Here is a 25,034-nt window from a genome sequence, read left to right as displayed (position 1 = left end):
AAAAATAAATTTTTGTTATTAATTCATCAAATTTTGTTTTTGTAAAATTTCTTCAAAGTTTGTTGTTTGCTCTTACCTAGCTCATCTTGCACATATCAAGTCGTCCGATTTCTTCCAAATCCTCAACATCCGTAGTATTTTCTGTATTAGTACCCAAAATATTTGACCGTTAGTGTCATGTCAACTAAAGTCTTAAAGAACTTTATAAATTTTAACCTTATCATAATTTATTACTCAAATAGTTCATTCTTAATTACGAGACCGGAAACCCGAAATAAAACTTGCTATGGGTACTAGACTGGGACACGGTTATATGGGAAAAAAGCGATGGTGTTATTTTTTCGTTCCCATGCACTTTTCGTGTTCCTTATGGGTCCTATAACAACTGTGTAACTTTTCGGTGACACGCCCGATTTGCGCCCGATTTTTAATGCTTCCATACGATTTGGGAAAAAACACTTTTTCAAAACTTTTTCTATGGAGATATCCAGTTGGCTCCTAAAAATATATCAAAACATGATATTTATAGGAAATTTTCCTGGGAAAAACTCTTCTGAAGACCGCAAGGCGCTACCTTGCTTGTGAAAAAAGATATTCACCCCAGACTGATTTAATATCTGACGAACAGCTCATCAGTGAATTTTACTAGCAATACTGCTGCAGCATGCTGCTGTTGCAAATTCAACCATGTGATGAGAAATGATATCGCTTAAATATATCTTGGAGGATTCCCTGAAAATACTATGAGCAAAAATCACACTTTGAAAATTAATTCCACGCGAAATTATTTCTCATACTTAAGCAAGTTTGCAATAGCAGCAAGCTGAAGCAGTGTTGCTGGAAAATTTCAATGGTGAGCCGTCCGTCAGACATTCAATCAGTTTGGGGTGAATAGCTGTTTCTACAAGCATCGTAGCGCCTTACGGTCTTCAGAAGAGTTTTTCCCTGGAAAATTTCCTACAAATATCATGTATTGATATATTTTTAAGAGCCAACTGGACATCTTTAGAGAATATGTATTTAAAAAGTGGATTTTCCAATAAAAATCGTATGTAAACTTTAAAAATCGGGCGCAAATCGGGCGTTTCACCGATCGATCTGATAAGTTACACAGTTGTTATGGGGCACAAAAGGAACTTCAATACTGATTTTCATTCTTCTCTCATCAGCTTATTTCATTGAAAAACCATTAAACTGCATTTAATGCGCTTTTCACCAAACGCAACCCATTTACCAAATCGATTCGCGCTCGCGTAAAAATGCCACAATTTCCACACCAACTGCTAATGCAAATCCAATTTTCCACCAATTGAAACGCGGTCATAGTTTTACGACAAGCCCAACCTGGCATTCCAATTTAGCGCTGCTAGGTGAGAAGGATTCACGTCTTGTGTGGGGAGCAACATTTGCGCCACTAAATTTGCTCTAACCTGACAGAAATGCGCTGTTATTTCCGACAAGCGGGCTTACTCTCGACAAGACTTTACACCATTCCACCCTGTGTTGTGTCCCACTTTATCGGTACGGGAAGAAGCTAATGGACAGACACGAGGCAATATATTCCCTGCTTGGAGCAGGTGCCGTGATAAAGCGTGCAACCTATGTGTACACTTCCTAGAGAACGAATGTGCATACATCGGTTACGTAGCCCTGTCTGCCGGTTAGGAAGTGAGTCGTCCTTAAGAACCTTTCAGGCTGACAAAGTTTGGACGAACTTCCGTATGCAGCAGCGTGAGGGTACTTGACGGCAATAAGTGCTTCACCCTAGGGCGCATGTACCTTCATAGCACTAAATTTTAATTACCAATTACCAGAATTGTGAAATCGGGGAAAAAAGTCTACCGGTGACGATGACAGTTCTAAAAATAATTTAGTTATATTGAAGTGGATTGCGATACTTGCACATTTAATGTCCTTTGGAGATGAGTTATAGCCAAGAGCAAACTTTCAGTACGCTTCCTCGGTCTGTAAATGCATGCAAATTTCTCTGGCCTGGCTTGCGGCTAATTCAAATTCACATCTACACCATCCGGTTCTGCTGCAGCATGGTGCTGGTGGCTAACCTAGGTGTAGGTCATGTAAAGCACCGTGTTGGGTTGTGTCTTGCTCGGCAACTCTCTCTTTCGTAGAGCTAGGCTAATGGACGACAGATCCTAGCCAGAAGCCGAAAAGTTTATCAGTGTCATTCGGCTTCTGGCTGTTTTATTTAAGTTTTATCGTGACACTGCATACATATACAACACTGTATATCGCCGTCCCGCCAAATGTTACTGGCATGAAGGGCACCAGAAAGAAAGCCAGAACGGAGTACACATACCCGCCCGGGATGTGTGATGCATCTTAGATGGTGTGTAGTAATGATGCCCCGACGGATACATAAATAACGTTTGTCTAGTGCAATTTTATGTTCACTAGAGTCACTAGTTGCTGGGTAAACCTGAAGATATTTAGCGTACTTGCATTCATATTCAAGATAAAGCTGACCCAGTTAGAGGAGTGACGGATTTGCAATGCAACTCATTTTTTGTTGTTCTATATTGATGAAGACATTACGATACAAATCACCGTACAATGTGAGAAACGAAACACCGTTTATTTTCGGCGTGAGTTACGGTACCATTGTAAACACATTACGAAGTTAGTCCGAAATCGTTTGCTACTAGCAATAAAATCTCTGCTGTGCGTTGAAGGCTATTTTACAAGCACTACTTTTGCGAAGTAGATGTTTCGAATGGCGGATTAAGTCATGCCTTTCCTTTCCTAGAAAAGTATAGCAGACACTATGAATATCGAGATTCTGAATGCGACCCATGGGGCAAAATGTTTTTAAAATGAGTTAAGGGATTTGAACATAAGAAAAATAGCAGGAAGGTGGTAACCAAGACATCACCACATGATGTGGGACTACGGTATTTCTTTTTTTTTTGCTGAGACAACCAGGATATGGCAAGGAAAGTAAAACAGTTTGGAAAGCTGCACCGGTCGTGGTCGAAAAATTAACACTAAGAAAAAAAGCGAGAATTAGATTATAAGTTTATTTGCACGGTTTTCACCGCTATCGGTAAAATTTTGTGACAGAAAAAAATCAACTACCAACTTCAATTATATAACTTTGGGGCACCAAAAGGTGACAGTGTGTTTCAATGTTTCAATGGTAAAAGCAAAGCCTTGGTGCTACATTCCGTATCGGAACTCGACCTTCTGTTTTATTATACACAGACTTCGCAGCCAACTGTTGAAGTGTACAGGACAATTGCGGGGCTAACGCTACGATCCTACTGACACTAACAATCTCTTCCGAGCCGGGATTCGAACACACGACAACTGGCTTTTTATGCCAGCATCGTACCTCGAGACCAGCTGGGAGATTGTTTCAATGGTACCTTTCATTAATTTTCAGCAAGCGTGGCGTGTGTACTAAAGCGAATAAAACAACAACAACAAATCATTCCAAAGTAAGCTCGGTTGTATACTTTAGTGTCGGCTGTTGGTTGCTCGGCGTGATTTAGACAATCTATGTTATTTACCTTTTTTCAAGTAGTGTCCTAATCAATGTGTCGTTTTTGTTACAAAAACTCAACCGTAAAAAAATTCTGATCTATTGATGCTGAAACCTTGATAATCTGATAAAAAATGGCTGAAATATAAGCGCTCAAACCCTGACCACATTTTCCATGATTGAGTTTCTTGTTTTTCAAATTCAGGCACCTAACTTCCAGATAGACGAAAAAATTAAGGGTTAATATCTACCAAATAATTTTTCTTCTTGTCATTTTTTTATTGGCTTAAATCATGCTAAAACTATCCTAGAATCAAAATCTACACCGCCCAAGTACTGATCTAAACTGAAAATTCGTTTAAATTAATTTTTACCGAACAACTTTCATGCTCCAAAATAACATTTTTCGTTTATTTTGGCGATTCTTGTTTTTGTTTATAATTTCGAGGCTTTGTAAACTAGTAGAAGTTACCTATGATCGATATCGTGTTTCAAATTTGAATTATAGAGGTCGCTGCATCAAGTTTCGACCGTGACAGCGTCTCTACAGCACGTGTTAAGTCACAATTTCTATTTATTTAGTCGGTCAGCCGTTCTCGTTGTGTACGTTCTTTGTTTGAGTTTTTTTATACTTTTTAACTGTGAGTGCTTAAATATGAGTGACAAGTTTGCGTTTTGCGTGGGATCGGACGCCAACCGCGTCAAAGTCACTAAGCGTCACATGTCTGATACCGCGAAAGAGGGTAGGCGCAGCCTTACATCAGATAAAAACCTAAATTAATCCACCTAGCGGTCAGACCCAGCCTTTCTCATTCAAACTTATTATTTGTAAAAATAGATTTACATGAACGCTTCAATCCAATAAATGTGTATTCACTTTTTTGATTTTAAAATAATGATGTTGTAATAGAAGTATCAAATATGAAATTTGACGTAATGTAAATGCTCAAGAAATAGCGAAATAAAATAAATGACTCTTAATTTCGAACAATTCAATCACGAGCGATACCGGGAACATTCAAATGTTACGATACCACATTTAAATTATATTGTGGCCACATATATTGATCAAAGCAGGTATAGTTTTAAATAGCCTTTGAATTTCTTTTCTTTCCATAACCTTGAACCACATATCAAATTGTTATGAAGTTTGTTTGAGAGATGACTCGTTCGTATGACACTAGTTATGTTCAAATAAGTCGTGTAATCTCTGAGATAATAGAATTTCGTTGTTTTATTAACAATTTAAAGTTCGATTATAATCAAATGAAATGGGAACGTATAGGGCAGCCAAACTTTTAAACCACGTGTTAAATCATAATTCATCAGTTAACCCTTAACTAGCCCGTTCATCTGATAATACTATTGATCAAATCGGTTGTGTACTTTCTGGGATAATGAAGTTTCGTGATTTTCACAATTCGGTACATTACAGACGAAGTTACAGTTCGATTACAGTAAATAGGGTGTCAATAGGGTGTTATGAGTCAGCTAGACCTTTCATTTGACACTAATTTCGTGAAAATCGGTTCAGCCATCTCTATGTATTCTTCGAAATATGTTTCTTTTCATAGCTAGATTTCACATTTTTAAACATAACAGGCAAAGTAATAGTCCGATTGCAAAAAAATCAATAGGGTCTAGTGGGGTAACTAGACCTTTCACATTACACTGATTTTATGGAAATCGGCTCAGCCATCTCTGAGAAACATGAGTGAAATTAAACAGTCTTCAGAAGACGTTTTTTTCCATAACTTTTGAACCACATGTTCAATCTATATAAAATTCGAAAGTTAAGGGTTTTCAAGATAGCCCGTTCATTTGATACTATTTTAATTGAAATCGGTTGTGTGGTTTCTGAGATATTGATGTTTCGTAATTTTTACATTTTTAAACATAACCTCTAAAATAAAAATCCAATTACAATGAAATTTAATAGGGTCTTATGGAGCAACTAGAACTTTCATTTGCATATAATTTCATTCAAATCGGTCCAGCCATCTCTGAGAAAATCAAGTGAGATTGGGAGAGCGTTACATACACACACATACACACACACACACACACACACACACACACACACACACACACACACATGCATACATACAGAAAATGCTCAGCTCGTCGAACTGAGTCGAGTGATGCTATTCGGCCCTTTGGAGTACTTTCATATCTTCGGTTTTGCATACCAAATTTAAATTTTGTTGAGGCCATTCGTTTTGATCAAAGCCGTTACAGTTTTAAATAGTCTTTGAATTTCATTTCTTTTCATAACTTTTGAACCACATATCAAATTGCTCTGAAATTTCTTACTTGTAAGTTTGAGAGACAACCCGGGGGAACCTATAGGAAAGCCAAACTTTTCATTTGACACTAAGATTGTTGAATTTAGTTCAGCCATTTTTGGGAAAACGAGTGAATTTGAAAAGTCACCGGAACATGTTTCTTTTCACAATTTTTGAACCGCGTGTATAAAATAAAATTAATCAATTAACCTTTAAGTAGCCCGTTCATTTGATGCCAATATTATTCAAATCGGTTGTGTACTTTCTGAGATAATGAAGTTTCGTGGTTTTCATATTTTGATACATTACAGACAAAGTAACAGACCGATTACATTGAAATTCAATAGGGTGTTATTAGGCAGCTAGATCTTGAGTTTAAGTAGTCTTCGGAATATGTTTCTTTTCATAGCTGGATTTCACATTTTTAAACATAACAGGCAAAGTAATAGTCCGATTGCAAAAAAAAATCAATAGGGTCTTATGGGGCAATAAGACCTTCCAAATGACACTGATTTTGTGGAAATCGGTTCAGCCATCTCTGAGAAACATGAGTGAGATTAAACACTCTCCAGAACACGTTTCTTTGAATAACTTCTGAACCACACGTTCAATCTTCATGAAACTCAAAAGTTAAGGGTTTTTTAAGTAGCTCGTTCATTTAAAACCAATTTTGTTGAAATCGGTTGAGTAGTTTCTGAGATAATGATGTTTCGTTATTTTCACATTTTTAAACATAACCTCTAAACTAAAAATCCGATTGCAATGAAATTCAATAGGGTCTTATGGGGCAACTAGACCTCTCATTTGCAATTAATTTCATGAAGATCGGTCCAGCCATCTCTGAGAAAATCGAATGAGATTGGGAGAGCGTTACATACACACACACATACACACACACACATACAGAAAATGCTCAGCTCGACAAACTAAGTCGATTGTTATACGAGATTCGACTCTTTGGAGCACTTTTATACCTTTGGTTTTTCCAGTGATTGCTATAACTTTCTAGGAGAAAGGCAAAAAGAAGGAAGAGGAAGATAAAGCCCAGGAATGACACCTTTACGGCACGGGGATAGCTGACTGAACGTTAAAAAAAATATAAGGGACTTTGTTATTGTGATTCTTTGAGATTTATAGCATTTCGAAACTTTAAACGCGTTTTTCTCAAAACCATGTTTTCAAAATTGGCGAGCAGTAGAACTGAAAAAGTTTACATCCCATCGACATGAAATTTTAACTGTAGCTTCTTCATTAGATTATCTAGTGAGTTACACACGATTTTAGCAATTGATTAACAACAACAAAAGTTATAAACAATTAAAGTCGATATTTTTTGTAGAAAAGCATGTTTTTTACAAAACCGTTGCCATTTTGCGAAGAAAAATTCTAAAAATATAATCATGCGTACTTCACTAGCGATACTTATGTAGATAATTTTTACTTTTCTTTTTTCGACTCTAAGCAAAGTCATGCTATTTTTAATTTTAGTTTAAGGAGTAAATGTAGTAATGAAGATAGAAAATTAAATATGGTTCAGCAGGTGGGACTCGAACCCACAACTTGAAGTTGTGGGCACAACTTGAAGTTGTGGGTTCGAGTCCCACCTGCTGAACCATATTTTTCATAGTTTCTACAATCATATTTTCAGTTAGTTTAATTTTCTATCTTCATTACTACATTTACTCCTTAAACTAAAATTATGTAGATATTGAAAAAATTTTTGCTTTGGTTATAGGTGGAGTTGGGCACGACTTCTACTGCTCGCCGCGGAAGAACTTTTAAAGAAAGCGGTGTACGGGAATTGCTGCACAGCCGCCGTTTTGTAAAAAAAAGTAGCAATAACTATTTTTTTCTATTTTCCAAGAGTTGCCTAATCCAACGATGTATCATTTATATACCTTACATCTCATATGTCTTTTAGAAAAATTCATGAAAAAAGTCTTGTTTTTTTGAGCATTTGTTGGATATTACCCCTTAAAGTTTGTCGTTTTGCTCTGGTAATTTACTAGCTTCAATAGTGTAAAACTGGGGGAAATATAAAATTAAGAAATAATTTTAATTTACGATTTTGGGTCGATGACCAGGGATTCTTCACTGTGTGCTGATGCGCTTTATAATAAGAGTGGTAGAAAAATCAATCACTAACTCTCAGCTTCGCAACCTTACAACTCGCTATTCCGTGTTGCATCTTGAAGGTGCGTTCTCGAAGGAAAACCAAATTAATTTACGTGTAGACAGTTGTAAGATCCTGGAAATGGAATTAGTTTTTTGATCAGGGTAATCAGGTAATATCAGGGAACATTTTTCAACCGATACGCGATTCTTTTGCCTCTTTAGCGCAAAAACTTTTTTTTCAGCTTAAAAATTGTTCGGTTTCATATCTGATCGAATATGTTGCACTTTTTTGTGCCGAATGCTGAAAAATATCAGAGAAATTGAAGTTATATTTCAGGGAACATCAGGGAAAATCAGGGAATTTGGTTTTGAAAACTTTTCGCCACTGCATGTGACGCCGAAGAAGGTGGCGGCGAAATATAAGCGAAATCCTAACATCCGAGACGTCGCTGGCGGCTCAATCCAATGTCTCTCATACTACTGTGCAGTGGGCCAAGAAACGACACGGGTTATCGGCGTTAAACCCATTCCCCGCGGGGGATGTCATATTGCATCACCTGACATATAAACCTTGATAACAGTTTAACAACTATACTAGAAATTTATAACGATTAAAATATTCTAAGCAGTTAGAGGCTCTAACTAAATTTTTAGTTAATCTATTCCTAACATATTCCCCATTTTTTGAAGTAGAATACTTCTCTCAGGAAGTTCAGCTACATTGGGATGTGAAATGAAAATCTAAAACCGAAAAAGTGTCAAATATGTCCAATTTCAAATGCTAATAAATCGGTTAGTATTCGATGGATTTCCTTCGTTCTTGCAGCAATGGATTGGAAAATCTTCTAAGATTCTTCCCAAAAGAAGATAATTGTAATTTTATTATTCACACTATTGTACTATTCAAAATTATCAAGCCTTGTCAAAACGAAAAATTCGACCTCTGATTGGTCGTTGTATGATTGCTTCCCAAGCACGGTCGACAGAATCATATACCTTGCAATTGAAAACATGCTATTTGGCCTATATAAGAGCCTGTTTCAGCCGAAGCCGCTCATAATAGTTCTAGACAGCGACAACAGCAGTCGTCCTCCCTTAGCAGCAGCACTAGGAGTGTAGTGGATACCAGCGATGGCGGAAAGCGGCCGCAGCTGTGACGTAGCAATGGATAGCGCACTAGTTGCAGCGGATTCCAGCAACGATAGCAGCTGGGCCAGTTGATGCACGGACAGTGGATACCAATGGCAGCGTATAGCGGCCACAACTGTGGCATGGCTATGGATAGCGCACTAGTTGCTGCGGATCTAAGCATCGATAGCGGCTGATGCAGTGAGGCACTTTAGTGAAATGCAGTCTCTGTGCGATAGTGGGCACTAGTAACGTACTAAATTATCTTTTCCTTCAGTCATGAGCACGACATCCGAAAAAATTCCATCTCAAAATTTAAAAATTGTCAAGCCACAACCATGACAAGCAACTTACTATATTATTGAAAATGGTCAATCCTTGTTGAATCGTAAAATTCGATTGATCTGATTAGTCAACGTTTATTTACTAGAAAAAATGACTGACACGCAAGCAGCCGGGTTATTTTTCTTGTAAAAGTATTCTTCTTCAACCTTGCGGTCGTAGCTTTGCACACAACCCTCCTGTTTTAAACCTTGCCTTAGCATGCATGCATGATTAACTCAAGATTGTTTAGCGCTTCCTTCGAAACTCAAAACTTTTTTGCGAAAAACGGCATCAAATAGCTTTGAAAAACAGGCAAAAAGGCTGCTTACATATTCTTACACACAAAAGTTTGTACCTTTAATTGAAAATCTAGTGATAGTTATTCCATCGTATAAAGCTGTCATTTGCGTAAAATTGCATAATTTGGAGATGGTTAAGGTGAAAGTATCTTAAAAAATATCAAAATGCAGATGCCAAATAACTTTTTTATTTTAGGAGATAAAAAATAATGTTCAGCATAAATATGCATTTTTGGATGGCTGATAACTTTGTAGAAGGTTAAAAAATTCAGAAAAATCTGAGAAAAAAGTTAAAACGAAAATTGTGAATTTCAGTGCCTTCCAAAAGAAAACTTAAAATGTAAGAGACAGAAACATGATGTCTTAGATAAAGTTTCTTATTTCAAGATAACCTAAACCTTAACTACCACTTGGTTGGCGAATGGTTGGACACGTGTCACTTTAGATCCTATTGTGGTCATTCACCTCTGTCCAGCAACTCCTATCCCAACCTCTCCATGTGGTGCCGACCGGGCAGGGGCGACTCGTAGCTTTTGAACCTGCCTGTTCAACTACAAATTCTGAAAATCGCAGTTTGGGGAAGTGATCACAATCATGTCCACGTAATCACGCAAATCATTCTATTGGTTACTGTTCGAAAATGAAACTAAAACTCCATAAATTATAAATATAAATTTGCGTTTGAAATATATTTTTTGTCTCGCGTCCCCGTGTGCAATGCACAGGTTGCACCTATGGACGAGTCGCCCCTGCGACCGGGATACGAGTAACCTTAGGAGAGATCGGGTAACCAACCCCCGGTAACCAACGCGGTGTCTCGCCAGCTATATCAAGACGGCAGCCCCGTCGCGAAACTAGTTCTCGCAGCCCTAGTAAGGCAACATTCCGAATATTAAATACTACGAACAATCCAGATATAAAAACGGAATGGAATAATCGACATGGACCTAGGCGAACGAAAAAGGACAACGATTATTGAAAACTCGGTACTTGGGGACACAATCCTTCCTCTCCGTCGCAGTCGTGGAGATGCAGAGGTAAACTCGGTCTCCTACAACAAAGACTGTTACACCTCCCTCCTTAAAATCCCCCTTTTCCACCTAACGGCCGTAGGGACGTGGCCGGTGCCGTTATCGATTTATACAAAGCGGAAGCTACTGAGTTGTACATTGAAAAACCTAAACTAATCCCAAGTTGCCATATACGTGGTTCTCTGAGCAACTTCACTAGCTCAGATTGATCACAAGAGGCAACTACGAAATGTGATGCTGTCTTCTTTTTAATTGAAATTTTTATTTTAATTCTGCCATTTTACTCTTAAAAGTTTGATTCTTAAGTTTTAATGGCGTAAAAATAAAGGAGAGATTATTTTGATAGGAGATTTTTGGTCGAATTTAAGTCTAAGGTCAGCAATTTCCCCACTGTGTGGTGATGCTAGTAATAGGAGTATGCAAAAAACCAATCTCTATTTTCTTGTTCGCAGTCTGGGCGTCGTACACAAATTACGGAACGCATACAGAAGAAAAGGGTTGAGTTTACGTTACTTATTGGCACATATGCAGGACTGATATTTTAAATGGAGTTACTCTGATATATAATCAAGATTGAAAAATTCGGGAGAAGAAGCAGGTTGGTTAGCGTTACGTAATTTAAAGGGGGAAGGGGAGAGAGTTATATTCATCATTATTGCAACAACAAAAATACAGGTCCAATTTCTTGAATATCTCTGAAGAGTTAAATCGTGTCTCATATACAATCCCCTAGTATTCTGCATCTCTCGTCGACTTTTTTTGAATACGTCAATGTTCATTTTGTTGTTTGATATCCTGTAGTATTATAGATTTGAAAAAAAAAAATCTAATAAAAATAGCAAAAATACTATCTTTAGTTTGTGTAGTCTATTGAGAATGCACAGGGTTTTTTATTTTGCCGTTTTCGTGCGATTAATTCAATAGCGATTCAATTGTTGATTATAGCCATAATGTATGTTGGGAGAAGTTTCAAGATATTCAAAAATGCATCTTTCGGTGTAGGAAGATGAGTGTTCAATCCACCTGAAAGTGAGATAGAAAATTTACCTTTTCATCAAATTTTCAATCAATTCCACTTCAATTGAGATAGAGGTGTGGTGTCTTCGGCAAAATTTAACGTGATCTCATAACAAGAAACTTTGCCGAAGACATCATGTTTCTGTCTCTTACATATACCGAGCAATATAAAAATTTTTATAAAGAAGCATTAAAAATAACAATTTTTGTTATAATTTTTTTCTCAGATTTTTCTGAATTTTCGAACCTGCTACAAAGTTATCAGCCATCCAAAACTGCATGTTTATGCTGAACATTGTTATTTTTTATCTCCTAGAATAAAAAAGTTATTTGACATATTTCGATATTTTTGGGGATACTTTCACCACAACCATCTTCAAATTACGCATTTTTACGCAAGTGGCAGTTCCATGAGATGAAATAACTATCTTTAGACTTTCAATTAAAGGTACACATTTTTGTATGTAAGAATATGTAAGCAGCCTTTTCGCCTGTTTTTTTCAAAATTATTTGATGCGATTTTTGTATACAAAAATATAAAAAAAAAGTTTTGAATTTCGAAGGAAGCACTAAACAATCTTGAGCTTAACATTCATGCATGCTTTGGTTGGTTTCTATAATTTTGCATTTGCAGTGCGTAGAGTTAGTTGGATCTCTATAATGTTGAAAAATTCTCCCAAGATTACGGTGCACATGTTTATACAGAGGTTTTCGAAAATATGAAGTATATTTCATTCATTAAAATGGATGGAAACCCTATTTATTATTTGTAAATCATAAACACTTCTTAAATTATTGTGAATCGAAATATCCGTTGAGTAAACATTCAGTTTGTTAACATTTGGCACCTCGCTCATTTTGCATGTGTTGCTTTATTGAAGATCAAACAAATACTTTAGCTATATAAATAAAAATAAATTAATGTTATGTTGGGTGTATTTTCGCAGTCTCAAAAAGTAGAACGACATTATATTTACTGTGCGACGTTCCGTCACCGATCATTAACATCTTCAGGGGAAACTAAGGGGATTTATTAAGAATTAGTAGTATTTTTTTTAATATAAATTTTTTTTAAATATCCAAATACCTAATTACAATTACGGATGGTCTAGCTAATTGCCTGTGGCTATTATGTCTGTTATTTGCATAAACCACTACTTCCTAATAAAATCCCTGCAGATTCCCCTAAAGATGTCACTGATCGATGACGAAACGTCGAACACTAAAAAATAAGGTCGTAGTACTTTTTGAGACTGCTCAGCCGAAAGTACACCCAACCTACATAACAACTTAACGGTCGAACTCAATGGAAGTGTATCCAAAACAAATTTGTTTGAAATAAACTATGCAACATCTTGTTACTTTATCGTTGTTCAAAAGCTTCAAGCAAACATGGAGCTTGAAACAGGTTGCAAATTATTACTTGCAAATAACTAGTGTTAAAAAATTGGAAAAATATGTCAATATTGTTTCTCAATTCTTGTAAATTTCAGGTGCAACTAGAAATGTTAATGCAACGTACAAAATATGTTAACACATCAAATGTTGATCAGTAAATTTCAACAAAATGTTTCAAGGTGACTCATGACATTGCACCCAGAGGCTATGAGCGTACTATTATTATCGATAAAATTCACAAGAATAAAACCTTATGATTTTCATGCTCTTTTCCTAAGTGACTTTAAACTTGGTTCATAATACAATTTTCATAGTTTTGTTCACCCACGGAGTGCTAAAAGCTATTTGTTTTTCGTCGTTAGACTGAAACGGCAATGATAGTGCTGAAATTTCCGTTCCGACACAATTGTGGAAGTGTTTCATCGTCGTTTTCCACCGTAAAAAATGACTGACCACAAATAAACGAATAACTGCTGATTCATAAAACTCAATTCCATTTTTATACACGCCATTCAACCTGTACGGCGGTTGTGAATGAACAACTTTCGAGTGGGTTTGTTTTTGTTTAATGTACACTTCAATTGCTTGCAGCACCCGCGAACTGCCAAATTTATTTTCGAGTCAAGTTTAATAGTAATGCTTGAGGGAGCATTTCTGCCGTTTCATGTTTCGTGCTGCTGGCGCGCGAATGGCGTTGCAATTGTGAAAACTGAATAGTATGACCCTCCGGTAGCCGTGATCGTCTAGTGGTTAGGACCCTACGTTGTGGCCGTAGTAACCCAGGTTCGAATCCTGGTCACGGCAGTGTCACGAGAGGTGTATTGCTTTGCCCTTAATTGTGTTACTAAAACTGAGACCATTTTTTATATCTAGACACCTAAAATTGTCAAGCTTAGTTTAAGAATCTAAAAACCTACAATTATAAAAAGCTCAACATTTTTCTCTTTATTGTCTCTGTTTTACAGGTAAGCGGTGTTAAACAAGTACCGGAGCAGTGAGTGAGTTTAAATAAATTTATCAAATGATTTGTTTACAAAATTTCAACCTTCTGCCTCTTTTGACAACGACGTCATAAGTCAAGAAGATTACAATAGCTGCTAAACATCACTCCGAGGGTAGAATAACAATAAGCAGTCATGGACTAAAATGCGCACAGAAGCATCCGGACTCCTGTACCATCCCCACAGGCATTCAACGCTGTTTCAGTCCTTCGGATATATCCTGCTCAAACTTATACCCATGAGGCCATGACTGTCGGTTGAGCATGAAAAGTTTTTTTTTTGTACAGCATGTATGCTTTTACTGTAAAGTCCGTCTTCACGGAACCGGCGGCGGAGATACGAAGCCAAATCGAATAAACTTGACAACATCGCCTTTTTCCTTGTCGCATGCAGCCGGAAATCCATTTCGATTTATGTCATCTCTTCTGGGCAGCTCGTGGGTCCGACGAATTTCTGTTGCGTAAGTGTGTCTTTTCAGCAGTAATTGCTTCCGGTTGTCCTGGAAATTATTCAGATTCGTAACAATGTAAATTTATTCATAGCAAATCCGCCCTCTGCTTGTACTGAAAATGGTCTCCATCCAAAGCTACAGAAGATTTCCGACGGACTACATTGAGACTCTTGTGCAGTCATCCAGGTTTTTTTATATCGTATGGCGTAGATAAAATAACCTTCACCTAGAACCTTAAGATATGCAAGCTCCCGCTTGTAAACTAGAGTATAAATAATCTGCTATTATAGTTATATAATATTTTCACGGATAAACAATGCAGAGAAAGTAGATCCTAGCTGAGCACAAGAGCGAACCATACCCAATTAACCTGAAAGCAATTTTGGATTGCTTTCGTGCAATTGAAAATCCAGCAACCGTGCAGTTTCCTTCCAGAGTGAAGCACGGAAACGGTGTAGGTTACACTATTAGACGTCGAAGAAAAAGCACTGATCCTGACGGTTAAATTTAGATTCATGCATCACCGATAATGCTTTAACCTTTTCCGTGCAGTGCTTCGTCACAGATTGCGGCATAGGACCTTTATTCGAAAGGTATGGGAATGGGATTTGTATTTATATTATTTATTCAAGTGATGGTGATTTGTGAGGTTGACTTAAAACCAAATCACCGAAAAACGCTGCTGAAGGAGAAAACCCACTAAGAATACGAAGGATTTCCAGTCAAGTCTTTCAGTTTTTCATAAACGCCCGAAAGAGATTTTCAAGGTTACAGGAAAAAATCACATAAAACAAACGAGCGTTCAAAATAATTTTAAAGTTCAGAAAAAGCACGAAATTATTCTCAGAATCATCAGTAGTATTTGTTTTTGAGTAATGTAATAATAGTCCGACAAAATAGATAACAAATAAACTTCAGTTTTCAATATCCAGAGAAAGGAGGAAAAAATAAATAATACATAATGAAAGCAAAATACAACCTTAAAATGCGTATGAAAGTAAAATAAAACCGATCAGAAAAAATCGCAAAAAAAATAATCTCAGATCAAACTCAGAATCAACATAAAACGCCCGTAAAACCTAAAAACCAACTTCCAATTTCACTTCCAAATGTTGCACTTTTATGGATATTGCTGTCTGTTATCGTTATTCGTTCTTTTGGTGCAATTTTTGTTTTACCTTTGTTATACTAAACAAAGGTTATAAAATCGGTCGAAAAACGCAAAATAGATCCAAGGCCCGGAGGGCCGAACCGTATATACCATTCGACTCAGCTCGACGAACTGAGCAATGTCTGTTCGTGTGTATGTGTGTGTGTATGTGTGTGTGTGTGTGTGTGTGTGTGTGTGTGTGTGTGTGTGTATGTATGTTGTCTGTATGTATGTGCCGCAAAATACTAACGCACCTTTCTTATAGAATGCAATATCCGATTTTGATGATCTTATACGCAAACGAAAGCTACTGTGGTCCCCCAGAATGCTACCGAGTGAATTTTGGATTAGTGGCTTAGATTTTAAAATATTGATCAAAGAGTATTTTTTATATGAGACTTTTAACTTTTGAGGCAAAATTAATGGCACGGAGAGCCATGTGTTGTATACCAATTCACTCAGATCGACGAATTGAACAATTTATGTATGTTTGTGTATGTGTGCCTGTACGTATGTATGTGTAAATATGTTGTTTATATGTGTAGTATATCAGAATCGACCCAAAAAAGAAAAAAAAAAAACAAAATAAAAACACTCTTTTTCAGAACGCTTATTCCGATTTTGATGTTCGCATGCTCAAATGAAAGCCCCAGAGCTCTTTGAAAATCATACTGAGTGCGATCTTTTATTGGTTGCTTGAATGGTAGAGTTATGACCAAAGTATATTTTGGACATTTTGGACATGGATTTACTTTCTGGATAATTTTTCTCTCTCACTACTCTCTCTTCTTCTCTATCCCTTTTTTTTCGTATCGCTATTTATTTCTCAAAAGAAATCAACAATCATCGACAACTTTTCATAATCTTTACATTCTTCGTAGTGTGTCTTAACTAGTGTAAATAAATTACACTTTAGCTTTTTCATGAAAATTTGAACCAGATTTTAGAAGAAACTGTAATGCTTACTTAGCTCCTTTTCTCGTTTCCGAAGCTTCCGTCCTCACTTCTTATAAAATATATACTAAATTGTACGTTGAACCTAGATTTGCGAAGAGTAAGAAACATTTACAGCTTTCGGGAGCCAAGCATTGTAGTAAAATCTGATCCCACAGTGTGCAAATGTAAAACAATTAGCGATGCAAAGATTTTGAAAAGCTTTACCAAAGATGTATAGTCCTATTTACGTACGAATGTGTTAGTGCCACCCGTTGAGAAAAACACAAATAAATAACTGTTTTGTTTGCAATGCTACGTTTTGAACAGCTGGAAATTTTTTAGTTGAATACTTATTTTATGTATTAAATTTGTAACCAGGAATCTAAAGTAGCTGGTGAACGTAATCGGCAAAATTAGGAAAAAGTGTTGAAGCAACTCTACATGGCTATACACGTTTACTAGTGTGCGCAGGTGAAAAGTTACTTATTTCTATGATATGATACACTATGCTCATGCAAGATATAAATATTGCTTTCTAATTTAAGACTAAGTGCAAACAGAGTATCCATGTTATTCCACTTCTCTTTATCGCAGCAAGATTCAAAAAGTCTTTATTTCGGATTTTTTCATACAGCCTACACGCAAAAGTTGAAGTCTTGTACAATCATTGTGTCTTCCCGATTCGCACAAATGTTGCACATAAATCGCACAATAAATGTGTGAAACGCATAACGCAACAGTTGTACTGCGAATACATTGACATAGAATGGAATCAGAATATATATCATATACCGACACTTTATTTCTCACGTCGAGTGTATTAGTGACTGCTACTCATGGAACAGTGCAAGCAGCAAGTGCAGTGCAAGCGACGAGGGAAATTTCTCTCTCGCTCGTAGAATTTCGTCACATACAATTTGCAGGTTGCTCTTTCGCTTCTCTTTCGGTTCGGATTGCGACGCGCAGGGCGATACCTCTTTGTTTTACGAAATGAGCGAGACAGAATGGTTTTGCTTCTCGCTCGCTTTGCAATGCTGCTTGAACTGTTTAGGTGTAGTAGTTTGGAGCTGCCGAATACATTGGAGAAACTCTAGAGCATTAATTGCGTTATGCCCAACACGCAATCATTGTACTGGTTCCGAATTACATCAACAATTGCTCTAAAAACGCACAATTTTGTACTGGTTTCGCACCATCCAACTTTTGCGTGTAGGCCTTCGAAAAGAATAATGTGCTCGCCTACACTCTGAAAATCTAAAATTCTCAAAGATCGTGGAGAACCTGCATTTTCAGATAATGCATTTGAGATAGAATTAAATTGACAACTTTCATCACTAAATACATTTTTTTCCTGTATAATTCTAAACTATATTTCGAGAGCAGGTTTGTAGAAGTTTGCTTCAATTCGTAAAAAAAAACTTGATGCTGATTCATAAATCTAGGTCCTGCGATTTCTGAAAATAAAGCGAATAAGTAGAACCGCATTAAACTAACATACATGTTTGCTGTTCTAGTGTGAAATCAGCATCATTGTTATCTATTACTGTTTCCCCACGTTCGATTATCTCAAAAAAAAAAAATACAATCACTTCTAGCCAGCATTCAAAAATTGGTTTGTGATCGAAACACTAAGACTCATGTACTCCAGTGATAACATTCATATTATTTGCAAAAACCACGTCAAGCTTTAATTCAATGATCGTCTTTGGTTAACTCTCTGAAAACTATCTTTCAAATTCGTTTCATTTATTATTGAAATTGGACTTATGATGGTATACGATTTGTAAGTGACTGGCCAAATATGTATAAAGTAATAGTTAGTATAACAAAGGTTTCTGCACCACTAGGTGGATTAATTTAGGTTTTATTGTGCCTTCGAAGAATTTCGGCAATGTGAAATCAAGCACGAAACGCACAACTGAGCCTCATTCTAAACAAACGCTTTGGTCATTCGTACTGAATCATTACTCTCGCAATTCAAGTTCCAGAAAAATACGACACTACAATCGTTTCGAGATAAAACAGCCTCAGAAAAGCAACGTTAGAAAAACAGGCAATGCTTCAGCAAATACGTATAGCTCTGTGACAAAACATTAAGTAAGGCTTATTCATCCATTAAATATGGCTCTGACATGACGTGGGTGAATAGGAGAAGTGAGAGAAAGAGAGCGAGCTATTTGAAAACCTACATACTCTGGCTTCGGAACGTACTAAAGCACTGCCAGCAGTTCTTCAAAATATGAATGAAGATATAAGCATTTTCGACTCTATTGAACCTACAGAGGAATTCGCCTTTGATACACAAGGCATAACAAAAAGTGATCAAAATTCATTGCGTCATCTGGTTCACTCAATAACACTGTGTTCTGTGCCGGCAAGCGTCAGGATGTTCTGGCTGGTACTGAAGGATATATGAATGAATTTGATAAATGCAAAAATATCCCAACTGAACTAAAGCTACCGACCATAAAGTATTGCTACTTCAAAGGCACGCCTTCTGGTTCAGCTGTTTTCCTTCTTCTTCACGGACGAAACCCTCATCAAACAGACCAGCTAAATTGATTTTTTGTCTTTCTGTCACAGGATGGTGCAAAACTTGTGCTTTATCAAGATCCGGGGGTGATCGCAATCGTAAATCATTTTATTATAGCCAATTAATGTTTGCAGTGAATACATGAGACATGAGACGCGAATAATATTCTCTGGGTAAAAAAAATCTGAACGAAATGTTTGAGTTGGATTTCTTTAATTGTAAGATTAGTACGATGTATGTTTTGGAAATTCAATCACTTGGAATGGAATCTGTAAAGCTTCATTCTACTAGTAAAGAATACAACTTCTTTTCAAAGAAAAATGAAACAATCAAATTATCCCCGCTAGATGGATTCAGACCGGTATCTTCTTTAGTAGCCAAAGTTTGCCTCCAAATTAAAGCTCAGGCTGCGAGTGTCTCATTCACACAATGTTTATGCGGGACGCTCATGAACAGCGCGAATATTTACGTTTCATTTTTCCAACTTCTTTACAGGCGAAGCGAATGAAATAATAATGGAAATAATTTCGTGTAACTTTTTCTGCTCTCACTCCTGTTCCATGTTTCCACCTGAAGTGGGTTTACCATTTTCGCGTATCATTACCAGCTTTTCCTACCCTTCGCGATTCGAGTACGCAGTTTCGTCAAGCCTGTGTGTAACGGAATTGTACGACGAACAATTGCGAGTGGAATTGGATGACAACGGGATACAATATGGCTTTTCGGGTGGTGATGAAAGGACCAACACTAAGATACCGAAAGACGTGTCATTCTTTTTTATCGAATTGATAAAGCTTTGAGTCGGTGACACTCATCGAACAGCGACAACAGCGGTGCCGAATTGTGGTTCAATAAACGTTTATCTAATTTCGTCCATACCAGGGAGAAATATTTCGTTCGGATCACTCGCAGCGATTTACAGACCCGTCGAGTTCTTTGTCGCAAAGAATCATCGCAAATCCGGACTGAACCCGGAAGGATGTGTATTGTCCCAGGGGGTTTACTGATAACCGTAACGGGAAACACATGCCGTTTTGTATCGACTAGTGGACGGATTCTTTTCAGAATGAGGGTAATGTCTCTGGATGCCATACGTCATGAGGTTTATCGAAGTACCAAGCGATAAGGCGCGATAATAAATGAGTACAATTACTTCCCTCTTTGTGATCGGCAGATCTCACCAGTTTGTCGAAAACATTATCATCTATGCCAGCAATGATTTTCAGTTTTATGTGATTTCCGAGTGGTTTCCCCGAATGCTATTCATTTGAGTTTATGAAAAAAATTCTTTTTGCACACATGTTGGGGCTTCAAAAGCTATTTTACTTACCTATTTTCCTACTATAAATTTTAGTTTCAAAAATAATGTAATAATCATAAACTTATTTTCAAACTATTTTTGCGATTCTCCAGTACAGGTTCAATTTGCGTGGGTAGTGTTTCCTTGCAAAACCGCTGCCTTGAAAAGGTTTCCGACCTCTTCCCTACAGCAGTAATAAGAAACTTCTTGTCGCGAAACTCATGTCGGCATAATTAGGTGTCTCAAACTCTGCAAAGCTTGCAATTGGTTTCTAGTCAATTTGTAAAATATGTACACCGATACTCACACACCGAGAAAAAAGTTTTTGCATTTATCATACTCAGTTTTGGCATTCCGGCGGATTGAAAGTGCGACGAAAACTGTTGAATTCGTCATCATTCGTTCTTGACTGTTTTAGCGTAGCGACACATTGGAAATTGAAATTCTGCAAGATTCAAATCTATCTTTGATCGATTACTCAAACTTATGCTTTAACTATTCACTGTGCTACAGCGATTTAGAACTTTTGAAGTGACTTAGTGTAGGTTGTAGGTCTTGTTGAATATAATATTCACTTAACTAGAAGTTTTCGAAACACCCCCAAAATCTGAAGTTATGGTCAAAATACGGTTTTTGGACCTCAGCGCATATAATATTTTTTAACTCAGTCGTTTATCAACCGATTTTCAATATTCAGGCAGTTTTAGAAAGGGGATAAATAGAGCTTTCAAAATATATACAGGTTTTTACTAATATGAATAAAACATGTTAAGTCATTATGTTTGAATTTAATTTTTTAGACTTCTTCACGCAATTTTTCAATTCAATTTGAAATTTGTCGTCTATTTTTGTAAGAAACATACCACACATACACTATAATTTAGAAGGTGTTTTCAATTCCGAATCAAATGAAAGTAGTTTTGTGAAAATCGATTGATATTTGGCTAAGTTATACATTTTTTAAGAAAACTAGAATTTTTGGCTTCTATTGCATAATTATTTCACGGAGCTACAAATGATGAAAAAATGCAAGAACTTTTGATGTGACTTAGTGTGGGTTGTAGCTTTAGTGTTACTTGCGCGTTTACTTGAAGTTTTTCAAATACTCCAAAAATTATGAATTAATATCAAAACCCTGTTTTTAACCTTAGCTCACATTTTTATGTTTAATTCGGTTATTTTATAAGCGATTTTTTATGTTTCGGCTGTTTTGGAAAGGCGAAAAATAGAACTCTTGAAACAAATAAATATGACTCAAGAGTTAACCTATATGTGATGAACAGTTTTAAATAAAATAAGATGATTTATATTTTTTCAAATTTTACCCATATGTGATGAATAGTTTTAAAATAAATAAAATAGTTTATGTTATTTTCAAATTTTACCAAATTTATTCGCAATTTTTCACATATTTTTGTAATGAACGAGCTTTAATTGCTGTAAAATTTGAAAAGTACATTTAGTGCCAAACGTAAACAGTAAGTGTTGTTTATGAAAATCTGTTACAATTTGGCTGGGATATGACTTGATGTTTTCCATCACTTAGATTTCATCAAATCATTTCTCAGCTAAAATATAACAGATTTTCATTAACAACACCTATTGTTTTTGTTTGGTACTAAAAAGAAATTTTCAAATTTTACAGCAATTGAAACTCCTTCATTACCAAAATGTGTGAAAAATTGCGAGTAAATTTCGAAAAATTTAAAAATAACATAAACCGTTTTATTTATTTTTAAACTATTTATCACATATAGGTCATCTCTATTTTCGCCTTTCCAAAACAGCCGAAATATAAAAAATTGGTTGAAAAATAACCCTATTAAACATAAAATTGTGAGCTAAGGTAAAAAACAGGGCTTGACCATAACTTATAATTTTCGGGGTATTTGAAAAACTTCAAGTAAACTCGCAAGTAACACTTGACTAAAGCTACAACCCACACTAAGTCACATCAAAAGTTCTTGCATTTTTTCATCATTTGTAGCTCCGTGAAACAATTATGCGATAGAAGCCATAAATTCTAGTTTTCTTAAAAAATGTATAACTTAGCCAAATATCAACCGATTTTCACAAAACTACTTTCATTTGATTCGGAATTGAAAACACTTTCTAAATTATAGTATATGTGTGGTATGTTTCTCACAAAAATAGACGTCAAATTTCAAATTGAATCGAAAAATTGCGTGAAAAAGTCTAAAAAATTTAGTTCAAACATAAATAATTTAACATGTTTTATTCATATTAGTAAAAACCTGTATATATTTTGAAAGCTTTATTTGTTCTCTTTCTAAAACTGCCTAAATATTGAAAATCGGTTGATAAACGACTGAGTTAAAAAATATTATATGCGCTGAGGTCCGTATTTTGACCATAACTTCAGATTTTGGGGGTGTTTCGAAAATTTCTAGTATGAGCGAATGTTACACTCAACAAGACCTACAACCTACACTAGGTCACTTCAGAAGTTCTTGCATTTTTTATTTCATTTGTAGCACAGTGTTATCTATTAAGTTCCACCTAAAAAGTAATCATTCAAAAGAACAATTTTGAAATGTAACTGGTAGAATATCAAACGTCTTTCGTCAGTCCGCGTAAAAAACGTGGTAATTCAAAAAACCGCGTTTATTCAAAAATCCGCCTATAAAACCTCGTAAAAACCGCGTATAAAAACCTGACTGTATATCGATTTATAAAAATGACTTCGGCCCTTTTCAAATGTTAGTACAGCCGAGTTTTCGAAAAAATATGCAAAAATTGCTTAGGATAGAATATAAGATAAGATATGTGCCTACCAACTTTCATTCAATCCTGCCAGGGTGCGGCCAATATTTGGTCGAGTTATCAGCATAATATCGCATCTTTTTTCTATAACTAAGAACAAGATTGTGTAGGCTGTTGTAAGAGGCTCTACATTTTTTCCATTTTTTATCATTTTCTTAGTTACGCAACTCTTGCCACGCAACAGTTTATTAAGCTGTTTCGTGTCGCATATTGCAGCTGTGCGATGATAAATTTTCAATTTTTTCAATGTTATTATATGAAAGTTTAGACAATTTCCTAATGGTCATCCCTTGATGACTTTCTTCAACTCTTGTCATTACCGTACGTCCAGGAGGCCTCAAAAAAGTTTTTGTTAGAGAAACTTTTCTTCCTTAAGACTTTGGCTTGTTCAGAATAGTTTTAAACGGCTAAATTGTTCATCTATTTTGAAAAAACCTATTCTAAAAAAATCTGAGATAGCCGCTTTTGACACTTGAATCTGAGATGAGACACTTTTCTAATAGTCATCCCTATGACAACTTTTCTTTATCTCTTGTCATTATTTAGATATATCGGTTTTCAAGAATAAAACTTCAGCTCTTTTAAAATGTTAGTACAGATACATTTTCGGAAAGAATATGCAAGGTTGCTAAGAGTAGAAAGGCCTACACACCCAGAGAGTTTTATAGGATTCTGAGAGAATGCGGCTGTTTTTTCGTTATTCCGAAACAGGTTTCGTAATCTACCGATTATGATAAAGTTCACAAGGATTTGAAGGCAGCTATACCTTTCAAATGAAATCTGTTGCGTATGAATACATCAGACATCTTCGAGATAAACAAATTAAAAGCATTGAATTGAAATTCATTACCATTTATCGATACAAACATCGATATTTAGTAATTGAACCATTTTTTATGTTTATGTTGGCAAGTTTACCGAGTACAACCATTTTTATTAGCACTAGCTGTTCTCGACAAGCGAAAAAACAAAAAAATAAAACAAATGAGCCATTTGATTATCGGGAGAACTCGGAGATCCGGAGTGAAATATTTTTCAAAACTCCGGATAATCGAGTCCAACCTTGTCTGGTTTTTGGAAGGATTTTAACCATAATATTTTCTCACTTCACGCGTTTGGATCAGCGGTTCTCAACCTGGGGTACGCGTACCCCTAGGGGAGAGCCTTCAGGGGGTACGCGAAAGAAAAATAAGTAATGGCGGACAAAGCCATTTTTCTTGATAGTACTTCATTTGTTGTTCGAACTTGCTTTAAAAACATGACTGTAGCAATCAAACAAATCATATTTCAATTTTTAACCTAAACAAGACTACCACAACATCATCTACCAATACTCTGTCCCACTCTGCGAGAACATGCCAAGCCAGGGGGTACAATTGATTTGGAAAATATCGCCAAGGGGTACGCGGACAAAAAAAAGGTCGAGAACCGCTGGTTTAGATCAATGTTGTATGCAAAGTTGCTGATTATCACAATCATTCATGATTCATCATCGTCGCTGCTCACTAGTGACTTGGTACTAGAGCTGCAGCCTATCGCATCATCAAGTGCGAATAACAGTGCTTGATGAACTGTTTGGGTGTATTCTATCCTCTACTTCTTCTCCTGCTATTGTAGCTCACTGAGTTACCACATTCGGCCACCCGAAAAAAAGTTACTCACCATCAATTCGACTTACAGCTGAAGCGAACGAATCTAACGAAGCGAACGAAGCGTCGGGGAAGATCAATGACGTTTACAAAGGAAAAAAACACCGTTGGTTTTGGTAAGAATAGATTCGTAC

General features: G+C 36.3%; 1 protein-coding gene and 1 non-coding gene across 2 annotated transcripts in view; both read left to right on the top strand.

Moving 5' to 3' along the window:
* Positions 1 to 25,034, top strand: part of LOC129720651 (calcium uniporter protein, mitochondrial) — a 208,601-nt gene that overhangs the window by 18,903 nt on the left and 164,664 nt on the right. The window lies entirely within an intron of this gene.
* On the top strand, positions 13,829 to 13,900 carry Trnah-gug (transfer RNA histidin (anticodon GUG)). The gene has a single exon. It is a non-coding gene; the product is annotated as a tRNA-His (tRNA).

Source organism: Wyeomyia smithii, chromosome 2, assembly GCF_029784165.1.
Source record: "Wyeomyia smithii strain HCP4-BCI-WySm-NY-G18 chromosome 2, ASM2978416v1, whole genome shotgun sequence".
Classification (NCBI taxonomy): domain Eukaryota; kingdom Metazoa; phylum Arthropoda; class Insecta; order Diptera; family Culicidae; genus Wyeomyia; species Wyeomyia smithii.
This window is presented reverse-complemented; position numbering and strand designations above follow the sequence as displayed.